This window comes from Heptranchias perlo, unplaced genomic scaffold, assembly GCF_035084215.1.
Source record: "Heptranchias perlo isolate sHepPer1 unplaced genomic scaffold, sHepPer1.hap1 HAP1_SCAFFOLD_70, whole genome shotgun sequence".
NCBI lineage: Eukaryota > Metazoa > Chordata > Chondrichthyes > Hexanchiformes > Hexanchidae > Heptranchias > Heptranchias perlo.
The window spans coordinates 2990300-3002633 of record NW_027139729.1 but is presented as its reverse complement, the minus strand read 5'-3'; the positions used below and the strand labels follow the sequence as shown (position 1 = coordinate 3002633).

The window sequence follows — 12334 nt, the reverse complement described above, 5'->3', positions numbered from 1 at the left end:
CCCCTTACATTTGTCCAGCCCAGTCCATCACCGGCATCTCCACATCACGACTATATTCAAGGCCGAGATCGATAGATTTGTATATTCTAGGGGAATCGAGGAACATGGGGAGCTGGCGGAAAAGTGGAGTTGAGGTTGAAGATCAGCCATGATCTTATTGAATGTCGGAGCAGGCTCGAGGGGCCATATGGCCTACTTCTGCTCCTATTTCTTATGGTCTTATATTCTTATTCCGTTTCAACTTCAGATGCCCGAAAAAACGTGCAGTACCGCCATCTGTCGGTCAGTAATGCTAACACAAAAGATGATCACTGTTCTCAATCCCTTTTGGGCTTGGGCAGAACTTTTGTGTTGCGGGCCGAATCACATAAAATCGACACTGAAAAGTGATAAGCAACTAAATATTTTGAAAATGACAATCTAACATCGATGGTTTTCCTTCTTTATTGTAGTGTGGAGACAATGTCATATTTCCCTTTCGTCAGAAAAGCTTCACTCCCTGACAGGCAGGCGGGGGAATTAGCTGGAGTACCAGTCATCTCAGAAATGTGCATTTTCACACATCACATTACTTTCAAACAATGGGAGTTCGGCCGAAACTTTCCAAAGATATTCACAGCTTTAATATTACTCTGGCTTTCATTTCGAAGCGCTCTGTAGGGGGCTGATTACATAGAATTAGATAGAATGTACAGCACAGAATCGGACCATTCGCTCCTGCTGGTCGATGCCAGGGTTTATATCCCACATTTTAATGACCGCTTCCCCACCCTGCCCCCACAGCCCTCTGTTCCATTCTCCCTCGTGTATGTATCTAGCCCCCCTTTGATGCATCACTGCCACCTGCTTCAACCACTCCGCCTGCCAGCGACTTTCACATTCTCTGTGAGAAGAATTTCCTCCTAAATTCTCAGTTAAAGGGACAACCGGCTTGTCGTAGCTCCAAAACCAAGTTGGGTGAAGTTTCTTGTGCAAGGCAGTTTGTTAGCTCGGCGAGCCAATCAGCGACAGAGGGAGGGGTCAAAGGCCCAGCTTCTCTCTCTCTTTCTCCCTCTCACTTCTTCTTTCCATTTCTTTTTCATTCCAGTTACCTCTCCTATTTCACTACACCCCCTCTCTCTCATTGCTCTTTGCTTATTTGCTGCCTCTCTTTTTCATACTCTCTCTTTCGTCCCACTGTCTCATTGCACTTGTCACTCATTCCCGCCCGCTCTCTCTTTTTATCTTCCTATCCAGTCTCGCTGATAACCCTCTTTCAATTTCTCCTTGATTCTCTCGCATTGTTTCTCACTGTTTCTCTTCCACTCCTATGTTTCATTCCTCTCTGTCACTCTGTTCCATTTGGATAACATCGCCACAACTGCAAATTCAAAGTTGGATAATTGATTTTAGAGTGTGAATATCAATTAATTATTTTAAAGGCAAACACCTGGGAATGAATCGTTAATCAGAGTTAACCACGGTACCAGAAGAATGCTGTAACCATGAGCCAATGGGAAGACTTAAAAAAATTGGATACAGAAACAGGCCATTTGACTCAACAGGTCCGTGTCGGCGTTTATGCTCCACAAGAGCCTCCTCCACCCTATTCCTTTCTCGCTCATATATTAATCCAGCTTCCCCTTAATTGCATCAATACTATTCGCCTAAACTACTACTTGTGGTAACGAGTTCCACATTCTCACTGCTCTCTGGGTAAAGAAGTTTCTCCTGAATCCCCTATTGGGTTTATTGGTGACTATATTATATTTATAACCCCTAATTTCTGTCTCCCCTACAAGTGGAAACATTTTCTCTACGTCTAACCTATCAAATCGCTACATAATTTTAAAGACCTCTATCAGGTCACCCCTAAACCTTCTGTTTTCTGGAGAAAAGAGTCCCAGACAGTTCAGTCTTTCCTGATAAGTATATCTCTCAGCTTTCGAATCATCCTACTAAATCGTTTTGCACCTGTCCAGTGTAATATGGATACCCTATTTGTAATATGGAGATCAGAACTGTACACAGTGTGGTCTAACTAACGTTCTATGCACGTTTAACATATTTCCCTTCGCAGAGATTCTTAAACTAAAATGTGCAAGACAGCTGCAATTCTGCTTTTCTGATTCCAGTCGGTTGCTGGAGGAATACGAGGATAGAATTATGGAGAAATTATAACACGCAAACAGGCCGTTCGGCCCAACCACTTCGTGTTGGTGTTTATCCTCCACACGAGCAATAGCCCTAATCCCATGTGCGTGCTCTGCTCCCAATTCCCTTCAACCGTCGATCGAACCTATTCTTAAATGTTGACATGGTCTCTGCTTCATTCCACAGCCTCGCAACACTTGCTTTAAAATGTCCCTCCTGCTCCCTGCCCGAAATACCATTTATATCTGATCAATCTCCACTCGTTCGGACTCCCGGAAACCTCCTGTGTCTCTATACTCGGTTCCAACCCTTCTGAAATTTAAAGACGGCCACTAAATTACCCCCATTCTCCTTTGTTACAAGGAAAACAGCCACAGTTTTTGAATAAAAGAAGGAAGTACCATTTAGTTGGCGCCTTTTATGACCTCTGGACGTCCAAAGCGCTTTACAGCCAATGAAGTACATTTGAAGTACAGTCACTGTTATAATGCAGGAACCGCGACGGTCAAATTGCACTCAGCAAGGCCCCACATACAGTAATGTGATAATGATCAGATAATCTGTTTTAGTGGTGTTGATTGAGGGATAAATATTTGGCTCAGGACACCAGGGAAAACTCTCCTGCTCTCCTTCGAAATAGTGGCGTGGGATCTTTTACATTCACTTGAGACGGCAGCCGGGGCCTCGGTTTAACGTCTCATCTGAAAGACGGGACATGTGACGGTGCAGCAGGCTCTCAGCCCAATATTCACTCCCAGTGAGGTCATTGATTCTCATCCCCAAGAATGATAATGATGAAATCGAGCCCACCATCACTTACCTCCTTTATTTGAGATTCTAATCTCCACGGTTTAACAGAGAAATTCACTCTTTTTAATCCGGTTTGCACCACAGGCTAAATGACCAGAAATTGGAATTTCAAATCCACGCATTTCCATGTTCCCCTCGTATCGCAGAAAGCAATTTCAGGGCTAAAATCTGATTTTGGAAACAGAACCACAAACTGATTTCTCTTCTCTCTCACCTCAGTTTGATTCCACGAATGACTGGTCAATTCCCGTTTTGTGGAACTTCAGCCCCCGATTCCAACTGTTCTCGAAAACACAGCGCAATCGTTATTGAGTTCCCAAACTTCGACAGTACACGTAATCCACAGATCCATTTTTAATTGTTCTTCGCATTTATTTCACTACAGGTCCGCTTACAACGCCAGGGATATCCCCTGATCAATCGACTGGTGTTTATTTGAAAGGAGAGACGGCTACCATTACCTGCACCGTGACCGGAGACTATCCCAATAAAAACTTCTATTTTTACAGAGATAGACGACTGCTGTCCTCTGATCAGATCATCAAAAAGGACAACGTTGGAACATTCCCGGTTACCAGAGCAGACCAAGGAGGGCGGTACCAGTGCAAATATGAAACATTCATCAATAGCAGGTGGTTATCGTCTCAGTTCAGCGAGGCTGTGACGGTCACTATCGCAGGTGAGTGAAGGGGGCTGAGATTGTTAATATTTCAACGCCCTTGATAAGTACAAAAATTCCTACTTGATTAAATATAACTGAGTTTAATATTCACAGGGAGGGTCTCTGCGCTCAGCTCCTGACATGGTCTTTGTAACAATGTTTACTATTCACAGAGAGAGTCTCTTCGCTCAGCTTCTGACAGGGTCTCTGTAACAGTGTTTAATATTCACAGAGAGGGTCTCTGCACTTAGCTCCTGACATGGTCTATGTAGCAGCGTTTAATATTCACAAAGAGGGTCTCTGCGCTCATCTTCTGACAGGGTCTCTGTAACAGTGTTTAATATTCACAGAGAGGGTCTCCGCGCTCAGCTCCAGACAGGGTCTCTGTAACAGTGTTTAATATTCAGAGAGAGGCCATCGGCGCTCAGCTCCTGACAGGGTCTTTGTAAAAGTTTAATATTCACAGAGGGGGTCTCTGCGCTCAGCACCTGACAGGGTCTCTGTAACTATATTTAATTTTCACAGAGAGGGCCTGTGCGCTCAGATCCTGACAGAGTCTATGTAACAGTGTTTAATTTTCACAGAGAGGGTCTGTGCGCTCAGCTCCTGACAGGGTCTTTGTAACAATGGGGTAGATTTCCGCCACGGCAGTTGTGTAAAACGAGCAGGATTGGACATAGAACCACAATCTGATTTATTTCCTCTCGTACCTCAGTTTGATTCCACGAATGAATGGCCAATTCCAGTTTTGTCGAATTTCAGTCTTGATGCAAACTGTTCCCGACAACACAGCACAATCGGTATTGAGTTCCCAACCTTCCACCGTACACATAATCCACAGATCCATTTCTAATTGTTCTTTCCATTCATTTTGCCACAGATCCGATAACAACGCCAAGGATATCCCCTGATGAACCGACTGGGGTATATTTGAAAGGAGAGACGGTTACCATTACCTGCATCGTGACCGGATACTATCGCGATAAAACCTTCCATTTTTACAGAGGTAGCCCACCGGTGTACTCTCATCAAGTCATCGCAAAGGACAACATTGCAACATTCAAGGTCAGCAGAGCAGATCAAGGAGGGCGGTACCAATGTCAATATGGAACCACCGTCAATAGAAGGCAGTTATTGTCCCAGATCAGCGAGGCTGTGACGGTCACTATAGCAGGTGAGTGAAGGGGTGCAGAGATTATTAAAATGTTTATTCAACACCATTAGAGGTAGATTTTGACTGTGCGCTCGCGTAGAATGGATGATAATGAATCGGCAGGCTGTTTCACATATCTCCCGATTTTTATTTCCATTGACTTCAATGTAGATGATAATTGGGTGGTGTATAAAACGGGTGGAGTATAAAATGTGCTGCTGAAGCTCGAGCGCCCGTTCTTCAGTAAAAATGGAGTAGAAATCCGCCACGGGCAGTTGTGTAAGACGGGCGGGATCGGATCGGCCGCCTGATATCAGCCCGATCCGATATTCAGTTCCAGTGATGTCATTGATTCACATCCCCAAGAATGATAAATAAATAAATCGACCATCACTTCCCTCCTTTATTTGAGGTTCCAATCTCCACGGTTCAGCAGAGAAGTTCACTCTTTGATATCCGGTTTGTACCATAGCCTCAATGACAAAGAATGGGAATTTCAAATCAGCGCATTGTCCATGTTCCCCTCGTATCGCAGGGTGCAATTTCAGGACTAAAACCTAATTTTGGAAATAGAACCACAAACTGATTTCTTTTCTCTCGCACCTCAGTTTGATTCCACTAATGAATGATCAATTCCTGTTTTGTCGAATCTCAGCCGCCGATACAAACATTTCCCCTCAACACCGCACAATCGGTATGGAGTTCCCAAACTTCCACCGTAACTTAATCCACAGATTCATTTCCAATTGTTCTTTCTGTTTATTTTACCACAGATACGCCGAAAAAGCCACGGATATCCCCTGATCAACCAAGTGGCGTGTATTTGAAAGGAGAGACGGTGACCATTACCTGCACCGTGGCCGGAGACTATCGCGATAAAACTTTCCATTTTTACAGAGATCGCCGACTTCTGAACTCTCATCAAATCATCACAAAGGACAACATTGGAAAATTCAGAGTCACCGGAACAGACCAAGGAGGGAGCTACCACTGTCAATATGGAACCTCCGTCAATAGAAGGCAGTTTTGGTCCCAGCTCAGCGAGGCTGTGACGGTCACTATCGCAGGTGAGTGAAAGGGGCGGGAGGAGCAGAGATTGTTGAAATATCTATTCAACAGCATTAGGGGTAGATTATGACTAGGCGTTATCGTAGAATGGAGGATAGTGAATCGGCAGAGCGTTTCTCATCTCTTCCGGTTTTTCTTTACATTGACTTCAATGGAAATGATAATTGGGTGGTGTTTAAAATCTGTGGAGTATAAAATGTGCTCGATCGCCCGTTTCAGGCCTCCGCCTCAGACGGATTTATATTCCACTGTCAGAAATTTATGATATCAATCCCGACTAAAACTTTACCTCACAACCCAGGGTGATAGTTGGAGAATAACTTTAAACGAACACGCCCGGCGGAAAGGGGAGGGTTCGGGCGCTAAATTGGGCTGTGTAGCGCCCATTGTTTCGGCCCGTGTTGCGCCCATTGTTTCGGCCCGACACGGCCTATTCGCTATCCAAGATGGCGTCTTGGATGCTCACGCACGTTTCCAGCGTGATGTGCGCCAGACGCTATTTTAGTATAGGAGTTAGCGCAGGCTAACAAATCACTGGTCACACACACTGGCAGCTATTCAACCATGACAGGCACATCATCCAAACACGCGTCGCACTTTCTTGCAGGAGAAGATGTTGCATATCAGGAAACAGCAAGTGGCAGTGGCATTTAGCCCATCGAGCCTGTTCTGCCGTTCAATGAGATCACGGTGGACCTGTGACCTAACTCCATATACCTGCCTTAGCCCAATATCCCTTAATACCCTTGGTTCACAGAAATCTATCAATCTCAGAATTAACTTTCACAAGTAAGCCAGCATCAACTGCCGTCTGCAGAATACCATTCGAACTGTTTCCCACCCTTTGCATGTAGAAGCATTTCCTAAATTCACTCCAACACGTCCTTGCTCTAAATGTTAGGCCATGTCCCTGCATCCTAGTATTCAAGAGTGGGAGAGTCTCCAAGAACAGTTACAAATGTCTCGGCAGCCAGGACCACTCGGCTCCAGACCTCATTACATCCTGGGTCCAAACATGGACAAAAGAGCTGAATTCCAGAGGTGAGGTGAGAGTGACTGCCCTTGACATCAAGGCAGCATTTGACCGAGTGTGGCACCAAGGAGCCCTAGTAAAATTGAAGTCAATGGGAATCAAGGGGAAAACTCCAGTGGCTGGAGTCATACCTAGCACAAAGGAAGATGGTAGTGGTTGTTGGAGGCCAATCATCTCAGCCCCAGGGCATTGCTGCAGGAGTTCCTCAGGGCAGTGTCCTAGGCCCAACCATCTTCAGCTGCTTCATCAATGACCTTCCCTCCATCATAAGGTCAGAAATGGGGATGTTCGCTGATGACTGCACAGTGTTCAGTTCCATTCGCAACCCCTCAGATAATGAAGCAGTCCAAGCCTGCATGCAGCAAGACCTGGACAACATCCAGGCTTGGGCTCATAAGTGGCAAGTAACATTCGCACCAGATAAGTGCCAGGCAATGACCATCTCCAACAAGAGAGAGTCTAACCACCTACCCTTGACATTCAACGGCATTACCATCACCGAATCCCCCACCATCAACATCCTGGGGGTCACCATTGACCAGAAACTTAACTGGACCAGCCATATAAATACTGTGGCTACGAGAGCAGGTCAGAGGCTGGGTATTCTGCGGCGAGTGACTCACCTCCTGACTCCCCAAAGACTTTCCACCATCTACAAGGCACAAGTCAGGAGTGTGATGGAATACTCTCCACTTGCCTGGATGAGTGCAGCTCCAACAACACTTAAGAAGCTCGACACCATCCAAGATAAAGCAGCCCGCTTGATTGGCACCCCATCCACCACACTAAACATTCACTCCCTTCAACACCGGCGCACTGTGGCTGCAGTGTGCACCATCCACAGGATGCACTGCAGCAACTCGCCAAGGCTTCTTCGACAGCACCTCCCAAACCCGCGACCTCTACCACCGAGAAGGACAAGGGCAGCAGGCGCATGGGAACAACACCACCTGCATGTTCCCCTCCAAGTCACACACCATCCCGACTTGGAAATATATCGCCGTTCCTTCATTGTCGCTGGGTCAAAATCCTGGAACTCCCTTCCTAACAGCACTGTGGGAGAACCGTCACCACACGGACTGCAGCGATTCAAGAAGGCGGCTCACCACCACCTTCTCGAGGGCAATTAGGGATGGGCAATAAATGCCGGCCTTGCCAGCGACGCCCACATCCCGTGAACGAATAAAAAAAAAAAAAACAATAATCCAGCCACTAATTTGTATATCCTGCATGGTCGCTTTAAATAGCGCCGGTGAGTGTCCTCCAGGCAATCTTAGACACGTTCAGATGGTCGGGGTTAAGACTGTGCGTTGAGTTGTGCGTTAAGTCCCAAAATTGTGTTTATCACTCTAAATCAGCGTTGCACACTGATTGAAGCCATTTTCTCCCTACTTTACATGATTCCGGCTTCATAATCTTCGCCCACTGCTAACTCCAATACCAAGATGGCATCTGGTGCACATCACGCTGCAAATGTGCGTTCGCATGCAAGACGCCATCTTAGATGTTGGAGAGGCCACATAGCGCCGAATCAACGGGCGCTACACGGCCTAATTTAGCGTCCTCAGTTTCTCCAGTCTTTCCACTTATCAGAAGTCTTTCATCCCTTTTACTTTTCTAGTAAATCTCCTCTGTACCTTTCTAACGTCTTGACATCCCTCCTAAAGTGTGGTGCGCAGATTTCGCCGCAATACTACAGCAGGGGCCTAACCAGTGTTTTGTAAATGTTTAGCACAACTTCCTTGCTTTTGTATCCTGTAAATCTGTTTATAAAGAATTCAGTATCCCCTTTAGCGGCCTTCTCAATTTGTCCTGCCACCTTGAAAGTTTAATGTATGTACACCCCCAGGTCTCTTTGTTCCCGCACCCCCTTTAAATTTGTACCATTTAGTTTATATTGCCTCGCCTCAATCTTCCTACCAAAATGAATTAATTCGCACTTCGCTGTGTTAACTTTCATCTGCCATGTGTCTGCCCATTTCACCAGTCTGTCTATGTCCTCCTTGAGTTTGTGACCATCCTCCTCACTTCTTTCTATGTTTCGTATCTCCTGCAAAATTTGAAATTATGCCCTCTGTATCCAAGTGCAGGTCATTACCATATATCAAAAAGAGCAGCGGTCCCAACCGCGACCCATGGGTGACACGACTGCACACTTCATTCGAGTTTGAAAATCAACCATTCACCACTACTCTCTGCTTTCTGTCTCTTTGCTAATTACGTATCCACGCATCCACTGCCCTTTAATCCAATGGGCTTCAATTTTGCCAACAAGTCTATTGTATGGCACTTTTTGAAACGCCCTTTGAAGGTCTTTATATAAAACATCAACTACATTACCCTTATCAATCTTCTCCACTACTTCATCAAAGAACTCAATCAAATTAGTCCAACACGATTTACCTTTAACAAATCCGTGCTGGCTTTCATTTATTAACCCATATTTTCCCAAGTGCCAATTAATTTTGTCCCGGGTTATTGTCTCTAAAAGTTTCACCACCATCGACGTTAGTCTGACTGGCCTGTCGTTGCCGGGTTCATCCCTCCACAATTTCCACCCGTACTTTTCTCAGCAAGCTGGGATGCATCCCATCCGAACCGGGTGACTTTTCTACTCTGAGCTTTACTAACCTTTTACGTGCCTCCTCTTTATCTATTCTCATCCTATCCAGTTTCTCCGCCTTTACTGGAACATTGGCAGCATCCGCTTCCTCAGTGAAGACAGATGCAAAGTACTCATAAGGTATCTCAGACATGCCCTCTGCCTCCACAAGAAGATCGCCTTTTTGGTCCCTAATCGGCCCCACCCTTCCCTTGACTTCCTTTTTACTATTAACTCCACTGAGTGTAGTGTCACCTCACGAGGCACCTCCAAACTGGCTGGACTTGTCACATTACAGGTTTCTCTGTCAGATAACCGAAACTGCGTGCCGAGATTTTCAAAATAACCATGTAACTCGGAGTACTTTAATGAATTACATTCTGGTTTTCCATATCATCTCACTGGGTTGGATTTCGACAGTAACGCCCAAACCTGCGACCTCCAACACCTGGAAGGACAAAGATAGCAGCTGGATGGGAACAGCATTACCTCCAAATTTCCCCCAAGTTACAAATCATATCGACTGAGACATATATCGCTTTTCTTTCATCGTCACTGTGTAAAAATCCTGGAACTCCCTACCTAGCAGCATCGATGGAGCACTTTCACCACATGGACTGCAGCTGTTCAACAAGGAGGCGGCTCACCACCACTTTCTCAAGTGGCAATTAGGGACGGGCAACAAATGCAGGCCTGCCCAGCATCGCGCTCATCCCAGAGCCCGCTAACACTTAACTCCTTTATTTGAAATGGGAATCTCCACTGTTTAGATTGGGTTTGTTTTCCTTGGAGCAGAGGAGGCTGAGGGGGGACATGATTGAGGTGTACAAAATTATGAGGGGCACAGATAGGATGGATACTAAGGAGCTTTTTCCCTTCGTTGAGGGTTCTATAACAAGGGGACATAGATTCAAGGTAAAAGGCGGGAGGTTTAGAGGGGATTTGAGAAAGAACTTTTTCACCCAGAGGGTGGTTGGAGTCTGGAACTCACTGCCTGAAAGGGTTGTGGAGGCAGGAACCCTCACAACATTCAAGAAGCATTTGGATGAGCACTTGAAATGCCATAGCATACAAGGCTACGGACCAAATGCTGGAATATGGGATTAGAGTAGACAGGGCTGATGGCCGGCGCGGACACGATGGGCCGAAGGGCCTCTATCCGTGCTGTATAACTCTATGACTCTTTTTAATCAGGTTATGGCTCGGCTAAGTTACCACAAATGCGAATTTAAAATCAAAGCCTTCCCTCTGTTCCTCTGGTATCCCAGAGCGAAATTTGAGGGATAAACGCTGATTTTGAAAATAGAACCCCAACTGATTTATTTTCTTCCGTTTGATCCCACTAATGAATGGCCAATTCCCCCTTTGTATATATTATCCTCCTCAGTGCTTACAACGATGTTACGTGTCATCTGCAAACTTTGAAATTATGCCCTGAATACCTAAGTCCAGGATATTAATATTTTGGTTCACAAAAATAAATCTCTATTGCGTTTGAATCGTTCGTCACTACTTTTTCCTTTCGTATTACAGGTCTACCCAAACCAAATATATCAGTGGATTCTCGTCTTGTTTTGAAGGGAGGAAAAGTTACCTTTAATTGTACAACTCCCGGGGTCCTTCCTGGCTTCACATTTTACTTATACAGACACGGAGAAGCGAATTACTCGGATGTCCAGACTGCTGCACGGGACAATTCTGTCACTTTCACCTTCACGAATATAGATCACACCGATGGAGGAAATTACACCTGTCTGTATAAAGGGGATGTGAGGGGAAGGCTGATAACGTCGGCTGAGAGTGACCCTGTACATATAACTGTAAGAGGTGAGTGAGATTCACACGGTGACTGTGTTCATCCGACCGCAGTACAAGGTGTTCTTGTTACATTTCAGTCTGCATTCCGTGTTGTATTTAACGATCAAAACTGGCGTGGAAATGACATCCGGGGGTAATATTTGGTCTTCGGCGGTATCGGATCATGCATTCGTTTTACTCCCCGCCCGATATTCAACCCCATTGGCTTCAATAGAACTTGAATATCGGGCGCAGCGTAAAACAGGCGGCCGATGCGAAACCGTCCAGTTTGCGCTATCGCCCAATGGCCTCTTAACGCTTATTTCACGAACTGTTCGCTATTTATCCTGTTACTGGGGAAAGGTTAAATCACCAAACGTCGAACGGTTTTATTTCTCCAACTCTGATGAAAAGTTTGATTCACTAGTTGTGTCCTTTAGTTCCTCTCCGATCCCCTAATAGTCCAGGGTCGACTCCCAGAGAAGCTGAGAAAAAATAACACCCATTCCAGCAACTTTAACACAAGGTAATTTGAAACTAGTAAGCAAAATGCACAAAACAGATGCTGTAAACAGAGAGCCCGTCAGTGAGCTTCTGTGGAGAGAGCAGGTGAGTTCTGATCAAGGTCCCCACCTGAACCGTCACCACATCTGTTCACTCTGTCAATGTGCAATTTTGACCCAGTGATCATTCAGAATGAAACTTACAGAATGAAACTGATTCATTCCCACACTGTCGCTATTATACTTTTGACACCAGCTGGTAATAATTAAACATTCACCTTGTTCCAGGTCCACGGTTAATATCCAATGAATGAATCAATGAATTAATGAGGCAATTAATTAATCGACCAATGACAATTGAGCTTTGTGCCGAGTCGTTTTTAACAGGTGCATCGTGATGTCATCAAGGTCCCAATCCACTCACGGCCCCATTACTGATTCACTGACTTTGAAGCATTGAATCAATGGGGGGGGAGATTTATGGGGGGTAAAGAGAGGAGGTGATACAGACTTAGAGTATCAGAGACTGAGGTACGTTATCAAAACAGTGCAAAGCTCGGTACAGTGCAGGAGA

The 12334-nt window shown here is 45.4% G+C and overlaps 1 long non-coding RNA gene across 1 annotated transcript in view; it reads right to left on the bottom strand.

The window, feature by feature from the left end:
• The window catches only part of LOC137318421 (uncharacterized), a 201505-nt gene that overhangs the window by 82957 nt on the left and 106214 nt on the right, over positions 1 to 12334 (bottom strand). The gene's annotated exons all lie outside the window — the stretch shown is intronic.